Source organism: Pelobates fuscus, chromosome 2 (assembly GCF_036172605.1).
Source record: "Pelobates fuscus isolate aPelFus1 chromosome 2, aPelFus1.pri, whole genome shotgun sequence".
Lineage (NCBI taxonomy): Eukaryota > Metazoa > Chordata > Amphibia > Anura > Pelobatidae > Pelobates > Pelobates fuscus.
In genome coordinates this window covers 8,563,535-8,581,029 of record NC_086318.1, presented here as the reverse complement: position 1 = coordinate 8,581,029, position 17,495 = coordinate 8,563,535, and the positions used below count along the sequence as shown (strand labels likewise).

The 17,495-nt window shown below is 41.7% G+C and overlaps 1 protein-coding gene across 1 annotated transcript in view; it reads right to left on the bottom strand.

Annotated features, from left to right (window-relative positions):
• The window catches only part of LOC134586408 (tyrosine-protein kinase SRK3-like), an 84,261-nt gene that overhangs the window by 31,704 nt on the left and 35,062 nt on the right, over nucleotides 1-17,495 (bottom strand). The window lies entirely within an intron of this gene.

Sequence of the window (17,495 nt, the reverse complement as noted above, 5' to 3'; positions counted from 1 at the left end):
ATCCACACTGCACCATTTACATCTAGGAATCTAGAATCTCTTTAAAGGATAACAGTCTAGATCTCTCACTAAAGACAGGGCAACCCACATAGAACCTGTCTTCCCATCTCGATACACCATCTAATCCTCCAATTCTACCTCCTTTCATAGTAATTTGAGAAGAGTGTGAGGAAAACATTAAAATACATTTTATAAGACACCTTCCATTTGTCAAAAGTAGTCTCCATCACAAATACAAATACATTGCCCGCTACAAAATGAATATGACTCAATAAAATCACACAGGACCCATTTTTGAGCCTCATTCCAAGAGCTAAGAAGCACTGTTCAATACGCTCAGAGTAGATAAACATAAAACGGGGGAGGTATGTTTATAAAATAAACCTGAATTAAAGCCAAGAATTAAAGAAATGATAACAGGTATAACCATGTGGAAAAAAAAAAACATGTTTAAAGAGAGTCTCGTACTTTGGAGGAGGTACATTGATGATATACTCATGATCTGGGAGGGGAATCAAGAAGATTTGTCACAATTCTTTGATTTTATAAATAAAAATTACAATTTAATATTTACTGCATAAAAATACCATAATTTCATAGATTCTGTAGATGTTAAATTTTTCTATAGAAAATTATAGAGAAGTAGAGAGCAAGACACTTTTAAAACAAACAGATGGTCCGAAAATTACGAATGCACAAAAAGGAACAATGTCTCACAAGAATATTATGGGCATTCAAACAAGACAGGTAAATTATTAGCGCAGAAACTGAGAGACAAACTGGCATCAAATATGATGCTTTTTACATACTCTGGCTCAGGCCACAATATTCTCAATCCAGCCAGGATGGGAGATAAAAATTGCATAGTTTTATGCTTCTTTGTACAATCTCAAAGATTAGCACACATAATACATTGCCAAAACCAGGTAAAAAAAAGCACAGTATGCCAGAATGTGGACATAAAAATATACGCAAATATTCGGACAGATTGGCACCACTTCTCTCTGGCCTCGTACACACTGACCAGGTGGGTTTTGTAGCAGGTAGACAGACAATAAAAAACACCTGAAAAAATTTACTAATATCTGTAACGGACTGTTTCGCTCACCAGAGGTTAAAAAACATTTAGGCGATATACCCCTTTCCAGATGCACCGACAGCTACTGTAAGCACCAATCTCCCGAACTGCAAACACATGAATTCACCAACTCCCGAACAGGAAACACACGAATACTTGAAACAGCTGAACAGGAAAAGCATACACTCCAGGCAATCAGCATACAATCCAATTCCCCCCCTAAGAACGAGACGACACTTTGTTTTGAGGGTCAAGCAGAGTCTGGTTTACTGGGGCTAACTGCCCGGCTTTTATGCAGGTCTCCCACCTGGTGGACACTCCCCTAGGGGACCAGATGGGAAACTGGGAAACATATTGGACATTGACCAATCACAAGCTTACAATCCCACAATGCATCACAATCCCTCCTCTCTGTCCTGGAGATAATTGGGAAGTAATCCAATTATCTTCAAGGACAGAGGCAAAACTCCATTAGCCACATGGCAGACAAAGGACAATAAAAGACAATAAAATTACATACTGTTACATTTATCACATAGAACATACACATTCTACCTATCCCCAGATAGCTTAGATCTGAGCGCACATTATTACCGGATGGCGCTCAGATCACATACATACAGTTCAATCGCCATGGAGCCAAAGTCTTTCATACAGTCTTTCAGTATACGGCTGGGCTCCATGGCATAGCTATCTGGGGTAGCATGGCTTTAACAGTCTGCAGAGAGGCACAAACCAGCCTTTCTGCAGGGAAAAATAACAGGGGCCATAGTCCAGCGGCAGGAGACGGGCGACCAGGCTCCTCCAGTGGACAGTGGCGAGGCTGGTTGCGCCACAATATAATTGAGCATGCACAGGCATCCAAAGCTCCAGTTCTTTTACTCTCACTAGACAGTGAAAAATACTTTTTCAGCCCTCTACAACATTTTGACTTTCCAACCCCTTTCCTATCTGCCATCAAATAATTATACACCAACTTCTTCACCTCCATTCTGCATTCAGGCTTTATACCTAGGAACTTACCAATAATCAACAGCTCCTGACAAGGATGTCCACGACCCCGGCTACTATACAATCCAGCTCTGGAAACCTTGGCAATTGCCATAAGAGAAAATCCAAACATCCTCCGATACTCCTTCCTTTCCTCCATACTTCCCCAAACATAGATTAGCAAACTAGCGACTAGGGCTTATTTTCAAGGTAGGGTTTATGTTATGAGCATCCCCCCCCAAAAAAGCTAGGGCTTATTTTTGGGGATATCTTATTTTCGGGGGAAACACAGTGTATGAGTTTTTATTTATCAATTTAAATATCAAATAAGATATTTAATTATATTCGGAATAAGACAAAGTCACATCCCCAGTTCTCCCTAGTAATTCCAGGCATTGCACAGAAGCATTCTACGTCTCTTGAGGAAGTTGTGTAAATGTAACACGTTGAGCTATTATTGGGTTCAATTTCCATTTACTTGGATATTGGCTGGAAGATTGCAGGTAAGATTCTTGGTTCAACAAAGAAGATTATTGTGGGCCAACCATCAGGACTGACTATTCAGGAGGTCGAGGGCCTTTGGCCTAGGTTATATTTGCACAAGTTTCCTTTTGCTATTTTGTTTTTTTTATTATTCGGTTGACTACACTATATACTTTCATTTCTTATCTCTTATATCTTCTTTTTATGAATCCAACATTTACAAGGTAACATTATACGTGTGAATATTATATGCATTTAAGTGTTGTTCTATAAACAGACATCATCATTTATATTATTTGCACTTTGGGTGTTTTATACACATAGACATATACTGTAACTTTCCACTTAATGTGGCACCTACAAAACTTTTTTTGTATTGTTTATAAATAAAATTTGAATTAAAGCCAATAACTTAAGTAATAATGATAATTATAAACATGTGGAAGAACAATAGAGGGGTAATACATTTGTAGGAATATATTACAAACCACTAAATATTAATACTGTTGAAGGCAATAAAATGCAAAATGAAAAAAATTCAAATCTGGATCAGGTTTTAATCTGTGTAAGTTGACCTGGATATAGTATAGAAATTACAGGTTAGAACCCTCCTTCCCTATCGTTTCAGGGCAATTGGGAAACGGCAATAGGTTAGAGGACCTAACTACACTTTTATTCCCTTTGTTGTCCGTAACCCGCTCGTCCGTTTACCAAACTAACTTTGTGGGGTCCCCTTGTTTGCAAATCATGTTCAGGCTTGATTAGAAGATTGTGTTTGTCCCATTCTAAATATGATAAAGAGGAGGCTTGATTAGTAATCTGTGCATAGGTATTGATGTCTCTTTTGGATATGATATTGGATCACAGAACTTGTTCTTGAAAGCTAATGACCATTCCTATCAAATGACTTCTTATCTAAGAGGGAATCAAGATATATGGCAACTAAGAGAGTTAGTTTATACTGAAATCAGACTTCCAGGCCACTTATGTGTGACTTCTCACACCTTACAGAATAGCTAAATTGGGGTCCCAGCTTCAAAGAGGAAGTTAGATTGTAAGCTCTGGCTTCCCATACAATCAAATTAACCCCTTTTGAAATTGACAATACCACCTCTACCAGGCAGACAGTTCATATATGCACTACACAAATTACATTAAATGGCAATATTCTATAGTGTAACAATGAATTGTGTACCCTTGCCGTGACACCTCCCCCAGATGAGAGACGCAGTGGGGGAGGGCTCTCATGCCTCTACCTTGCATATCGGCACTTGTTCTTTTTTTGCCTTCCCACCCACGGCACTCATATTATAGCTCTAAAGGAAAGAAACCAATAAAGGGATCTGAGTGATATTTCGGCAAAGTGTGCGCTCAGATCCAAGCTATTCGGTGATATTACTTTCATGGGGTTCAGAAGTTATTACAATTTATTTTTGGGGTGTTTTAGAATATTGTACATTTTTCTGTAGAGGATCTTGGGAGGAAACGCCCTGTATTATTGTATTGGAGACCCCATGTAGGGGTCTGTGCATAAAAGTCGTTTGTGGCCAAAATAAAAGCAGTTGATTCCGAGAACTATGTTTTGTCTTGTTACTGGGGGAATGGATGTCTGTATGCTTTAATGGCTCCAGAGTGGCTGAAGGAAGGAATTAACAGAGGTAACCAGTCTACGGCTACAACCCTCCTCCATTCTGACCTGCTCCACTCCTTTTTCACCACACCAAATCTCTGACTATTCAGATACTAAACACTGCGAAACAAGTTATACCCCTAGACTGGAAAAACCCCTTACCTTGTGGTTTGACTAAATGGAAGACTTACGACGTCTAGAGGAATTGACATTCTCGGCTCAAGGCCGCATACAGGCATACTCAGAGACATGGACTCATTGGGTGACTGTACTTTTTAAAGCTGACTTTGAGGGGTTACTGACGTATGATAGCCTGACAGGAGATGCGGGAGAGGACAGAGGTGATGCTTAGAGGGCTGGACTCCCATTTGAGAGGGTCTCGGGCCACTGGTCAGCAGTGTGTCCCCAGTATTTCAGAGCATAGCTCTTTAATGTTTTTTTAAATTGTGTTCTTACATTGCATACTATTGGATCCCCAGGATGCGGTTTGCTTGAATCCTAAACTTTTTGCTTTTCACTAGTTGCACCTGTGTAAGAGGGAGCTAAGACTGTCCCCTGTCCCTCGGCTTAGTAAGTTACGATGATTTTTGGGTTAATGATGTATATCCACGTCAGGACCCAAGGATTCCCACCATTCACATACGGTTTATCTGTTTTAACGGATATGTTAATTCATGTTTTGTTTACAGGGCTTTGATATATTTTATCTTATAATCCACATTCCAGTTTATGCACCTTATTTTTGATCTACGTGGCTAACAAAATCGTTTTTCCTTTTTTTTTTTCCTCATCATATCGGAGGACCTGCGTGTCCCTTTCTCACACCTACTACTTTGTTTCCAAATAAAAATCTTATCCACAAAAAAAGAAAAAAAAGAAAATACAGATCAAAACTGGCTAACTAGGGAAGCACCAACTAGATTAAAGGCTTGTCTGGATCTGGTAAAAACTGATAATGTAGAGATTTTGTTACATATCCAAGTAGTGAGTATTAATCCTGTGAAATAAAATAAATTGCAAAAAAAAAAAAAAAGATATAGGAAGGCTAATGCAGTATATCTAGAACACGTTTACAGAACAATAACTAGCACAAAATGTTCTCAGGAAAAGACAGCGTGCCGGTGGAATATCTACATGTAGTATTAACATGTACCATTGGAAGATCAATCTAGTATGTACACTTATTAATAACTCTACTATCAGAGGACAATCTAATATGTACACTTATTAACATGTACCATGGGGGAACAATCTAATATGTACACTTATTAATATCTCCACTATCAGAGGACAATCTAATATGTACACTTATTAACATGTACCATGGGGGACAATCTAATATGTACACTTATTAACATGTACCATGGGGGACAATCTAATATGTACACTTATTAATATCTCCACTATCAGAGGACAATCTAATATGTACACTTACTAACATGTACCATGGGGGGACAATCTAATATGTACACTTATTAACATCTACCATGGGGGGACAATCTAATATGTACACTTATTAACATCTACCATGGGGGGACAATCTAATATGTACACTTATTAACATGTACCATGGGGGGGACAATCTAATATGTACACTTATTAACATCTACCATGGGGGACAATCTAATATGTACACTTATTAACATGTACCATGGGGGACAATCTAATATGTACACTTATTAACATCTACCATGGGGGGACAATCTAATATGTACACTTATTAACATGTACCATGGGGGGGACAATCTAATATGTACACTTATTAACATCTACCATGGGGGACAATCTAATATGTACACTTATTAACATGTACCATGGGGGACAATCTAATATGTACACTTATTAACATCTACCATGGGGGGACAATCTAATATGTACACTTATTAACATGTACCATGGGGGGACAATCTAATATGTACACTTATTAACATCTACCATGGGGGGACAATCTAATATGTACACTTATTAACATGTACCATGGGGGGGACAATCTAATATGTACACTTATTAACATGTACCATGGGGGGACAATCTAATATGTACACTTATTAACATCTACCATGGGGGGACAATCTAATATGTACACTTATTAACATGTACCATGGGGGACAATCTAATATGTACACTTATTAATATCTCCACTATCAGAGGACAATCTAATATGTACACTTACTAACATGTACCATGGGGGGACAATCTAATATGTACACTTATTAACATCTACCATGGGGGGACAATCTAATATGTACACTTATTAACATCTACCATGGGGGGACAATCTAATATGTACACTTATTAACATGTACCATGGGGGGGACAATCTAATATGTACACTTATTAACATCTACCATGGGGGACAATCTAATATGTACACTTATTAACATGTACCATGGGGGACAATCTAATATGTACACTTATTAACATCTACCATGGGGGGACAATCTAATATGTACACTTATTAACATGTACCATGGGGGGGACAATCTAATATGTACACTTATTAACATCTACCATGGGGGACAATCTAATATGTACACTTATTAACATGTACCATGGGGGACAATCTAATATGTACACTTATTAACATCTACCATGGGGGGACAATCTAATATGTACACTTATTAACATGTACCATGGGGGGACAATCTAATATGTACACTTATTAACATCTACCATGGGGGGACAATCTAATATGTACACTTATTAACATGTACCATGGGGGGGACAATCTAATATGTACACTTATTAACATGTACCATGGGGGGACAATCTAATATGTACACTTATTAACATCTACCATGGGGGGACAATCTAATATGTACACTTATTAACATCTACCATGGGGGGACAATCTAATATGTACACTTATTAACATGTACCATGGGGGGACAATCTAATATGTACACTTATTAACATCTACCATGGGGGGACAATCTAATATGTACACTTATTAACATCTACCATGGGGGGACAATCTAATATGTACACTTATTAACATCTACCATGGGGGGACAATCTAATATGTACACTTATTAACATCTACCATGGGGGGCAATCTAATATGTACACTTATTAACATGTACCATGGAGGGACAATCTAATATGTACACTTATTAACATCTACCATGGGGGGACAATCTAATATGTACACTTATTAACATGTACCATGGGGGGACAATCTAATATGTACACTTATTAACATGTACCATGGGGGGACAATCTAATATGTACACTTATTAACATTTACCATGGGGGGGACAATCTAATATGTACACTTATTAATATCTCTACTATCAGGGGACAATCTAATATGTACACGTATTAACATGTAACATGGGGGACAATCTAATATGTACACTTATTAATATCTCCACTATCAGAGGACAATCTAATATGTACACTTATTAACATCTACCATGGGGGGACAATCTAATATGTACACTTATTAACATCTACCATGGGGGGACAATCTAATATGTACACTTATTAACATCTACCATGGGGGACAATCTAATATGTACACTTATTAACATGTACCATGGGGGGACAATCTAATATGTACACTTATTAACATCTACCATGGGGGGACAATCTAATATGTACACTTATTAACATGTACCATGGGGGGGACAATCTAATATGTACACTTATTAACATGTACCATGGGGGGACAATCTAATATGTACACTTATTAACATCTACCATGGGGGGACAATCTAATATGTACACTTATTAACATACACCATGGGGGGACAATCTAATATGTACACTTATTAACATGTACCATGGGGGGACAATCTAATATGTACACTTATTAACATTTACCATGGGGGGACAATCTAATATGTACACTTATTAACATCTACCATGGGGGGACAATCTAATATGTACACTTATTAACATGTACCATGGGGGGACAATCTAATATGTACACTTATTAACATGTACCATGGGGGGACAATCTAATATGTACACTTATTAATATCTCCACTATCAGAGGACAATCTAATATGTACACTTATTAACATTTACCATGGGGGGACAATCTAATATGTACATGTTGCGGACCGTTTCGCTTACAAGAGGATAAAACCCAGGTTAGGCGATAATCCCCTTTTTGAGAGACAGGCACAGCTACTGCAGAACACTGCAGAACTCCGAACTGGATACAAGATAACACTCCGAACTGGAACAGCTGAACAAGAAAAGCATACAATCCGCTTACACTCCTGGCAGTCAGCTTACAATCCAATTCCCCACAAGAACGAGACGACACTTCATTTTGAGGGTTAAACAGGAACTGAGGACTGGCTCATCCAGCCTGGCTTTTATTTCCAACTCACACATACAGGCCACACCCAGGGGGAGGCATAAAAGAACCAATGACATAGATGTTACATCCCACACATCCCCTCCCCTTAGTGTGACACATAATCCCATTATGCATACAGTTTAAAATATACTTTTACACAACTTTCATAACTTTAAAACCATACATCACATTCACATACAAATCACATATTCAGACTCAGCATACTTTAAACATAAACACTTCCAAAATTCAGGCAAATCCCTCCAGTGGATCAAAAGTTACAGGGAAGTCCTTTTATGACCGACCGCAAGCACATTTTCTTGCCCAAAACAGTTCCATAGATTTGGGCTGTGCGGTCGGTCAATTCCTGGCATAAAAACGGCTAAGTCCCATTCGAAGTGTGCCTGTACTTCGACTTTAGTCGAAGTGTCAAAGTGGAGTTGATGTTAAGGGTCGGCAGTGTTCGAAGTTAAAATGGCCACCGCCACGTGGTCCTTTGTCCGATACCGGCCACTTTCGACGACTTCGACAACTTCGGTAACTTCGGTAACTTCGACAGCTTCGACCGCTTCGACAGCTTCGACAGCTTCGACAGCTTCGAATGTGTCCAAAGTGCCATATACAAAAGTACCAATCTGTCCACAAAGTATTTAAAGGGCTAGGGACAGTATTATACAATCCACATGCCCAAAAGTAGTTCTGAAAGGGTCAGTACATTATGGTAGCAGTCCATAAGCCCCAATTCAGTCCCTTAAAGGGCAATATATCCCAGGGACCATAATCACTGGGCAGGAGGCTAGCAACCAGGCTTCTCCAGTTCACAGTGGCGAAGTTGGTTTTGCCACAATTCTCCCCTTTACCAATTAGACTAACAGGGTACCTGACCTCCTGCCGGTCAGTGCCCTGGTTAGTCCAGCAACCCACCCACAAAACAGAAACAGCAGAGCAGCCCACCCACAATAAACAGTTACTACACCTGGGTGAGGGAGAATCTTGTCCAGGTTCGGGTGCCTCACCACGGCTGTGTGGGGGACGGGTAGGCTGCCTTGGTGGGTTGCTGAGGGGGCAGAGACCAGCGGTACTCTGTCCTGTTTCCAGCACTACCACGGGAGTAGTCTGGTGGGAGCCTGGTTGCTGGAGACCGACTGTCTCCCCTTTAGATATATCAATCTGTGGCTGGGGACAGGACCGACCGTCCCTACCCCTGGTGCTGTAAGTGCAGAGACTACGGTCTCATCTGCACGGATGTGGGGCTTAACATCTCCCCTTGGTGGGTTAGGCTGCCGCTGGAGAGAGGGTGTAACAAGCTCCTCTCTCTGGACGGTAAGCTGCCGCTGGGGCGAGGATTTAGCAGGCTCCTCTCCCTGCCATTCTCTCTGCTGGTGGAAAGGGAGACCAGCTGTCTCCCCTTTCATTCTCTTGTCCTGCTGCTGGGGTGCGAGACTGACTGTCTCTGCTCCCTGCAGGACACACTGCCGCTGGGGAGGAAGGACGGCACCTTCTGCTCCCTGGGTTACACACTGCCGCTGGGGAGGAAGGACTGCACCTTCTGCTCCCTGGGACACACCCTGCCGCTGGGGAGGACGGACGACACCATCAGCTCCCTGGGGTACACACTGCCGCTGGGGAGGAAGGACGGCACCTTCTGCTCCCTGGGTTACACACTGCCGCTGGGAAGGATGGACGACACCATCAGCTCCCTGGGTTACACACTGCCGCTGGGGAGGATGGACAACACTATCAGCTCCCTGGGGTACACACTGCCGCTGGGGAGGAAGGACTGCCCTTTCTGCTCCCTGGGTTACACACTGCCGCTGGGGAGGATGGACGACACCATCAGCTCCCTGGGACACACACTGCCGCTGGGGAGGAAGGACTGCCCCTTCTGCTCCCTGGGTTACACACTGCCGCTGGGGAGGATGGACGACACCATCAGCTCCCTGGGGTACACACTGCCGCTGGGGAGGAAGGACTGCACCTTCTGCTCCCTGAGACACACACTGCCGCTGGGGAGGACGGACGACACCATCAGCTCCCTGGGGTACACACTGCCGCTGGGGAGGAAGGACGGCACCTTCTGCTCCCTGGGCTACACACTGCCGCTGGGGAGGATGAACGACACCATCAGCTCCCTGGGGTACACACTGCCACTGGGGATCTGGGCCGACTGCCCAGCATCGCTGTAGGGCCGGTAGAGAGACCTCTGTCCCATCTCCAGTACCACTCCATGCAGTCCTCTACTTTGGGTTTCTCTGGTTTGTGTTGGAGGAGGATATCGGCTACCTCATCTCCTTGACCATGTCTCACCATTAACAGGATGAAATCGTGCTCGAGATCACGTGACCTCTGGTTCTCTTCAAGCAGTTGCTGTATAGCTGCATCAACAATCACCTTCAGGGGATTCGGGCCATATTTGGCTATTCTCCTCATTACCTCAGTAGCAAACTCTACGCCTTCATATCGATAGAACATGACTGCTGGTGGGGACGCTGTACGGGTACTGGCGTTGCCCTTACTTTGTAAATCCAGGGGATGGTGTTACCTGTAGCTGTCCTTCTGGTTGTAGGAACGATCCCGCCGCTTGCCACCAATTGTTGCGGACCGTTTCGCTTACAAGAGGATAAAACCCAGGTTAGGCGATAATCCCCTTTTTGAGAGACAGGCACAGCTACTGCAGAACACCAAACTCCGAACTGGATACAAGATAACACTCTGAACTGGAACAGCTGAACAAGAAAAGCATACAATCCGCTTACACTCCTGGCAGTCAGCTTACAATCCAATTCCCCCCAAGAACGAGACGACACTTCATTTTGAGGGTTAAACAGGAACTGAGGACTGGCTCATCCAGCCTGGCTTTTATTTCCAACTCACACATACAGGCCACACCCAGGGGGAGGCATGAAAGAACCAATGACATAGATGTTACATCCCACACATCCCCTCCCCTTAGTGTGACACATAATCCCATTATGCATACAGTTTAAAATATACTTTTACACAACTTTCATAACTTTAAAACCATACATACCATTCACATACAAATCACATATTCAGTCTCAGCATACTTTAAACATAAACACTTCCAAAATTCAGGCAAATCCCTCCAGTGGATCAAAAGTTACACGGAAGTCCTTTTATGACCGACCGCAAGCACATTTCCTGGCATAAAAACGGCTAAGTCCCATTCGAAGTGTGCCTGTACTTCGACTTTAGTCGAAGTGTCAAAGTGGAGTTGATGTTAAGAGATGTTAAGGGTCGGCAGTGTTCGAAGTTAAAATGGGCGCCGCCACGTGGTCCTTTGTCCGATACCGGCCACTTTGACGACTTCGACAACTTCGGTAACTTCGACAGCTTCGACCGCTTCGACCGCTTCGACAGCTTTGAATGTGTCCAAAGTGCCATATACAAAAGTACCAATCTGTCCACAAAGTATTTAAAGGGCTAGGGACAGTATTATACAATCCACATGCCCAAAAGTAGTTCTGAAAGGGTCAGTACATTATGGTAGCAGTCCATAAGCCCCAATTCAGTCCCTTAAAGGGCAATATCTCCCAGGGACCATAATCACTGGGCAGGAGGCTAGCAACCAGGCTTCTCCAGTTCACAGTAGCGAAGTTGGTTTCGCCACAGTACACTTATTAACATTTACCATGGGGGGACAATCTAATATGTACACTTATTAACATGTACCATGGGGGGACAATCTAATATGTACACTTATCAATATCTCCACTATCAGAGGACAATCTAATATGTACACTTATTAACATCTACCATGGGGGACAATCTAATATGTACACTTATTAATATCTCCACTATCAGAGGACAATCTAATATGTACACTTATTAACATCTACCATGGGGGGACAATCTAATATGTACACTTATTAACATGTACCATGGGGGGACAATCTAATATGTACACTTATCAATATCTCCACTATCAGAGGACAATCTAATATGTACACTTATTAACATGTACCATGGGGGACAATCTAATATGTACACTTATTAATATCTCCACTATCAGAGGACAATCTAATATGTACACTTATTAACATCTACCATGGGGGGACAATCTAATATGTACACTTATTAACATTTACCATGGGGGGACAATCTAATATGTACACTTATTAATATCTCCACTATCAGAGGACAATCTAATATGTACACTTATTAACATTTACCATGGGGGGACAATCTAATATGTACACTTATTAACATCTACCATGGGGGACAATCTAATATGTACACTTATTAACATCTACCATGGGGGGACAATCTAATATGTACACTTATTAACATGTACCATGGGGGGGGGGGGCAATCTAATATGTACACTTATTAACATCTACCATGGGGGGACAATCTAATATGTACACTTATTAACATTTACCATGGGGGGACAATCTAATATGTACACTTATTAACATTTACCATGGGGGACAATCTAATATTGTGGCAAACCTAGCCACTTCTGGACTATGATATGTAGAGGTTGTCCATAGGATGTAAGGGGGGACTGTATCTTCTATATTATGTGTGTATTGTATAGCACCGTTCGCATGCTGGCAGCCCTAAGCTACCAGCATGCAAACCCTTCGTTTGACGAATTGCGGCCATCCGGGCCGTTCGCCAACCGAACACGGGCTCCCCAGGTGGACCACACACTTAGCAGTCGTGTGGCGCTCGTTAATTAAAGGCTCTCCTAGGTGGCCGTCGTTCGACTACCGACCATGCGGCGGTCGGCCATCTTGGATCCTTTGTCTCTCCAGCGGTGTTCGGTCGTCGAGCGCCTGGTACTGAAAACGGCTACTCAATGATACGAAAACACCGCTGGACTTCCCGAGCGTTCGGGAGTTCCGCTCTTATCGCATTATGTTTCCCATCGGCGTTCGGTAGTTTTAAACCGAACTCGATGGTTAAGTGTATTTTATGCGGCGTTCGGTCAGTTCAGCTGGGAGCTGAGCGGTATTCTCCCAAAAGATGCGCTCAGGTCCCAGCTACCTGCCGAACGTTCGGTCATTTAAATCTACCGAATAGAATGTGAAAACCGTATTTTAATACAGATTGTCGGTTCTGCTGCACGAGGGGATAATCCACTTAATCGTCCATTTTAGTGGGAGTATCCTTCTCGTGCAGCACAGCCTGTTGGGAAAATTACATTGCATGATGGGAGAAATCCCCTGGATTTACTGTATGGAAACCCCTTGCATGGGGAACTGTATAAATATGCCAGCTGTGAATAAAGCCAGTTAGTTGACTCCCAGACTGTGTTTCGTCCGGTTATTGGGAGGATTGGGGAACTTGCCTTACTTTTCAGAGCTGACTGTGGATGTACCTGTGGAACCAGCGGATATCGGGGATTTTAATATTGCCCTCCGCTACAATTGGTGGCAAGCGACGGGATCCGAACTTACAGCCGAAAGCGCAATTCGTGCAAATTGCAACTGCCGAATGAGAAAAGGGAATGGCAAGCAGAATCCAACGAAAGAACCGACTGCCGAAGTGAATGGAGACGGATTATTCTAAACTAAAGAAACAGACGTTAAAGGAACTACTGGAAGCCAGGGGTAAAGTAGCCAGCAGCAAAACCAAGGCGGTACTAATTGCCGAGCTGATGGAGGGAGACCAAGCCCGCAGCGCTACACCCCCAGCAGTCATGGAAGAAACTCTCTATGAGAGAGAGATGAGGACCAGGCTAGCATTTTTGCCGCAGCCTAAATCGGAGGCCATGATGCATCTGGTGATGGCAAATGTACAGGAATACGTAATGGCACACAGCCCGCAGCACACACGGACTCGAACAGAGTCCACCACAGGGTCCCTCTACAACCCGGTAAAGCCCAAGATCCCGTACCAGGCCTTCAAAGCATTTTGCGAGGAAAAGGATGAGATTGATGGGTACTTGCAGGACTTTGAGAGACTGTGTGATTTACATGAGTTAGAGCGGACAGTATGGGTGCAACTGCTAGCAAGCAAGCTAGCAGGTCGGGCAGCCGAAGCCTACCGTGCTGTGCCCAGTGAGGACAGCAAGGATTATGAGAAGGTGAAGCGAGCAATCTTAGAGAGGTATGCCATTACTCCAGAGGCATACCGGCGCAAGTTCAGACACTTGCGCAAACCAGAGCGAGATTCGCAGCGCGTATTAACATGTAACATGGGGGACAATCTAATATGTACACTTATTAATATCTCCACTATCAGAGGACAATCTAATATGTACACTTATTAACATCTACCATGGGGGGACAATCTAATATGTACACTTATTAACATCTACCATTGGACCATTAATCCAATATGTACACTAAAATGTTTTATGTTTGTGGGGTGAAATGTTTTATGTTTGTGGGGTGAAATGTTTTATGTTTCTGGAATGTCCATTTAAAGCTTTAGGCTAATTCGTTATCCTAATAATTGAATTATTTATATTACTGCACTCCTCACCCGATGTACTGACCGTGCCGTACACATGAACACACAGTACAGAGAATGAAAGCAAAGCTGGTGGGGATTGTGGATAATAAGACATTTGTATAGATAGATTAACTGTGGTTAGTGTAGCATTTGCTTTCATACAGTGTTTGTTTGCTCAGGGTGTTTTCTCACTGTGTCCTTGATTTTCATCCAATAATTATCCTTTTAGTTTCACTTTAATGAGAATCAGTACGGCTATTACTATTAAGTCACTCGAATCTAAACAAATGAGAATTTGTGGGGAACTCAAAGCACCATAACCACTGATATATAATTACAGCTCAGTGTAGTATTACAGCTTATTGTATCATTACAGCTTATTGTATTATTACAGCTTAGTGTAATATTACAGCTCAGTGTATAATTACAGCTTATTGTATTATTACAGCTTAGTGCGTTATTACAGCTCAGTGTATTATTACAGCTCATTGTATTATTACAGCTTAGTGTATTATTACAGCTCATTGTATCATTACAGCTCAGTGTAGTATTACAGTGTATTGTATTATTACTGCTCAGTGTATTATTACATCTCAGTGTAGTATTACAGCTCAGTGTATTATTACAGCTTAGTGTATTATTACAGCTCAGTGTAGTATTACAGATTATTGTATTATTACAGATCAGTGTATTATTACAGCTTATTGTATTATTACAGCTCAGTGTATTATCACAGTTTATTGTATTATTACAGCTCAGTGTATCATTACAGCTCAGTGTATTACTACAGCTTATTGTATTATTACAGCTCAGTGTATTATCACAGCTTAGTGTATTATTACAGCTCAGTGTATCATTACAGCTCAGTGTATTATTACAGCTCATTGTATTATTATAGCTCATTGTATTACAGCTTATTGTATAATTACAGCTCAGTGTATTATTACAGCTCAGTGTACTATTACAGCTCAGTGTATAATTACAGCTCAGTGTATTATCACAGCTTATTGTATCATTACAGCTCAGTGTATCATTACAGCTCAATGTATTATTACAGCTCAGTGTATAATTACTGCTCAGTGTATTATTACAGCTTATTGTATTATTACAGCTCAGTGTATTATTACAGCTCATTGTATTATTACAGCTCATTGTATTACAGTTTATTGTATAATTACAGCTCAGTGTATTATTACAGCTCATTGTATTATTACAGCTCAGTGTATTATTACAGCTCAGTGTAGTATTCGAGCTCGTTGTATTATTACAGCTTATTGTATTATTACAGCTCATTGTATTATTACAGCTTATTGTATTATTACAGATCAGTGTATTATTACAGCTTATTGTATTATTACAGCTTATTGTATTATTACAGCTTAGTGTATTATTACAGCTCAGTGTATTATTACAGCTTAGTGTATTATTACAGCTTATTGTATTATTACAGCTTATTGTATTATTACAGCTTAGTGTATTATTACAGCTCAGTGTATTATTACAGCTTAGTGTATTATTACAGCTCAGTGTATAATTACAGTTTATTGTATTATTACAGCTCATTGTATTATTACAGATTTTATTAAAGACACGGAGGCGCATATTATGCATAACTCTTTCTTTATTTCCTCAGCAGCAAAGATAGAGGAATATAAATATTATCAAAATGAAAGAAAAAAATGTATAAATACACAGGCAACCAATAGTATAACAGAGGAAGTGACTATATAAGGCCTGTGTCTCCCACAATCCCCCTCTTTCTTTGCTGCTTCCTCAGACAGCTAAGTACCTTGCTTTTGTGCTCCTTATTCATTGTGTATTATTTGATATTTTATTGCAATTTTTGTGATATATTTTGTGATTTGCTTGTATTAATATTACTGCTGCCTGCTTCTGTGCAGCATTTTTTTCTGTTTATCACTGCTGTTCCTTGTGCTGGTGTATCTCTCCCTGGTTGCCCTCAACCTGTGATTCCCCACTGCACCCGCCCTGCTTGCTGGCGGGTGCCGCGCGGGACCTGGATCAAGCTTTCAGCCGCGGCTATTTCTGTCTCCTGCCGCGGCTGTCAGTGTCTCTCGGATCGCTCGCTCGGATCTGCACGTGCCCCTTCCCCCGCCGGGTTTCAGTCCGCGAGCGCACTCTGCACGTACGGTGGCCATTTTGGGGTCGGTCCTTTCTCCGTGTCGGTCGTTCCCTCTTCTGCCGTGTGCTCTGCTCTTCCTCTGGGTCCCTGGGGTACACCATTACTAAGGTTTTGTTCCCTATAATTATCTTTCTGTGGGTTAATCAACCCTTTTGTTCTGTCACTTGTCCTTGGCCTCACCACTGATTTTGTGGTGGAATCTCGGTAAAAATAAATTTAGTAGGCCGAGATTACCACGTGGCATGTGTACGTGCATATGCTGACGTATCGATCAGTTGGTTGCACGAGGCAAGATACGATCAGTAGTGTACGGAGCATGTGCAAGAATACAGGATGTAGTATTCCCCTCCTCCATTGTGCTGGACAAGCCATGCGGTCAAGCAGGAAGTTAATTCTTATTTGTATTGATTGGTCAAGAGAATGTGCGGGTGGA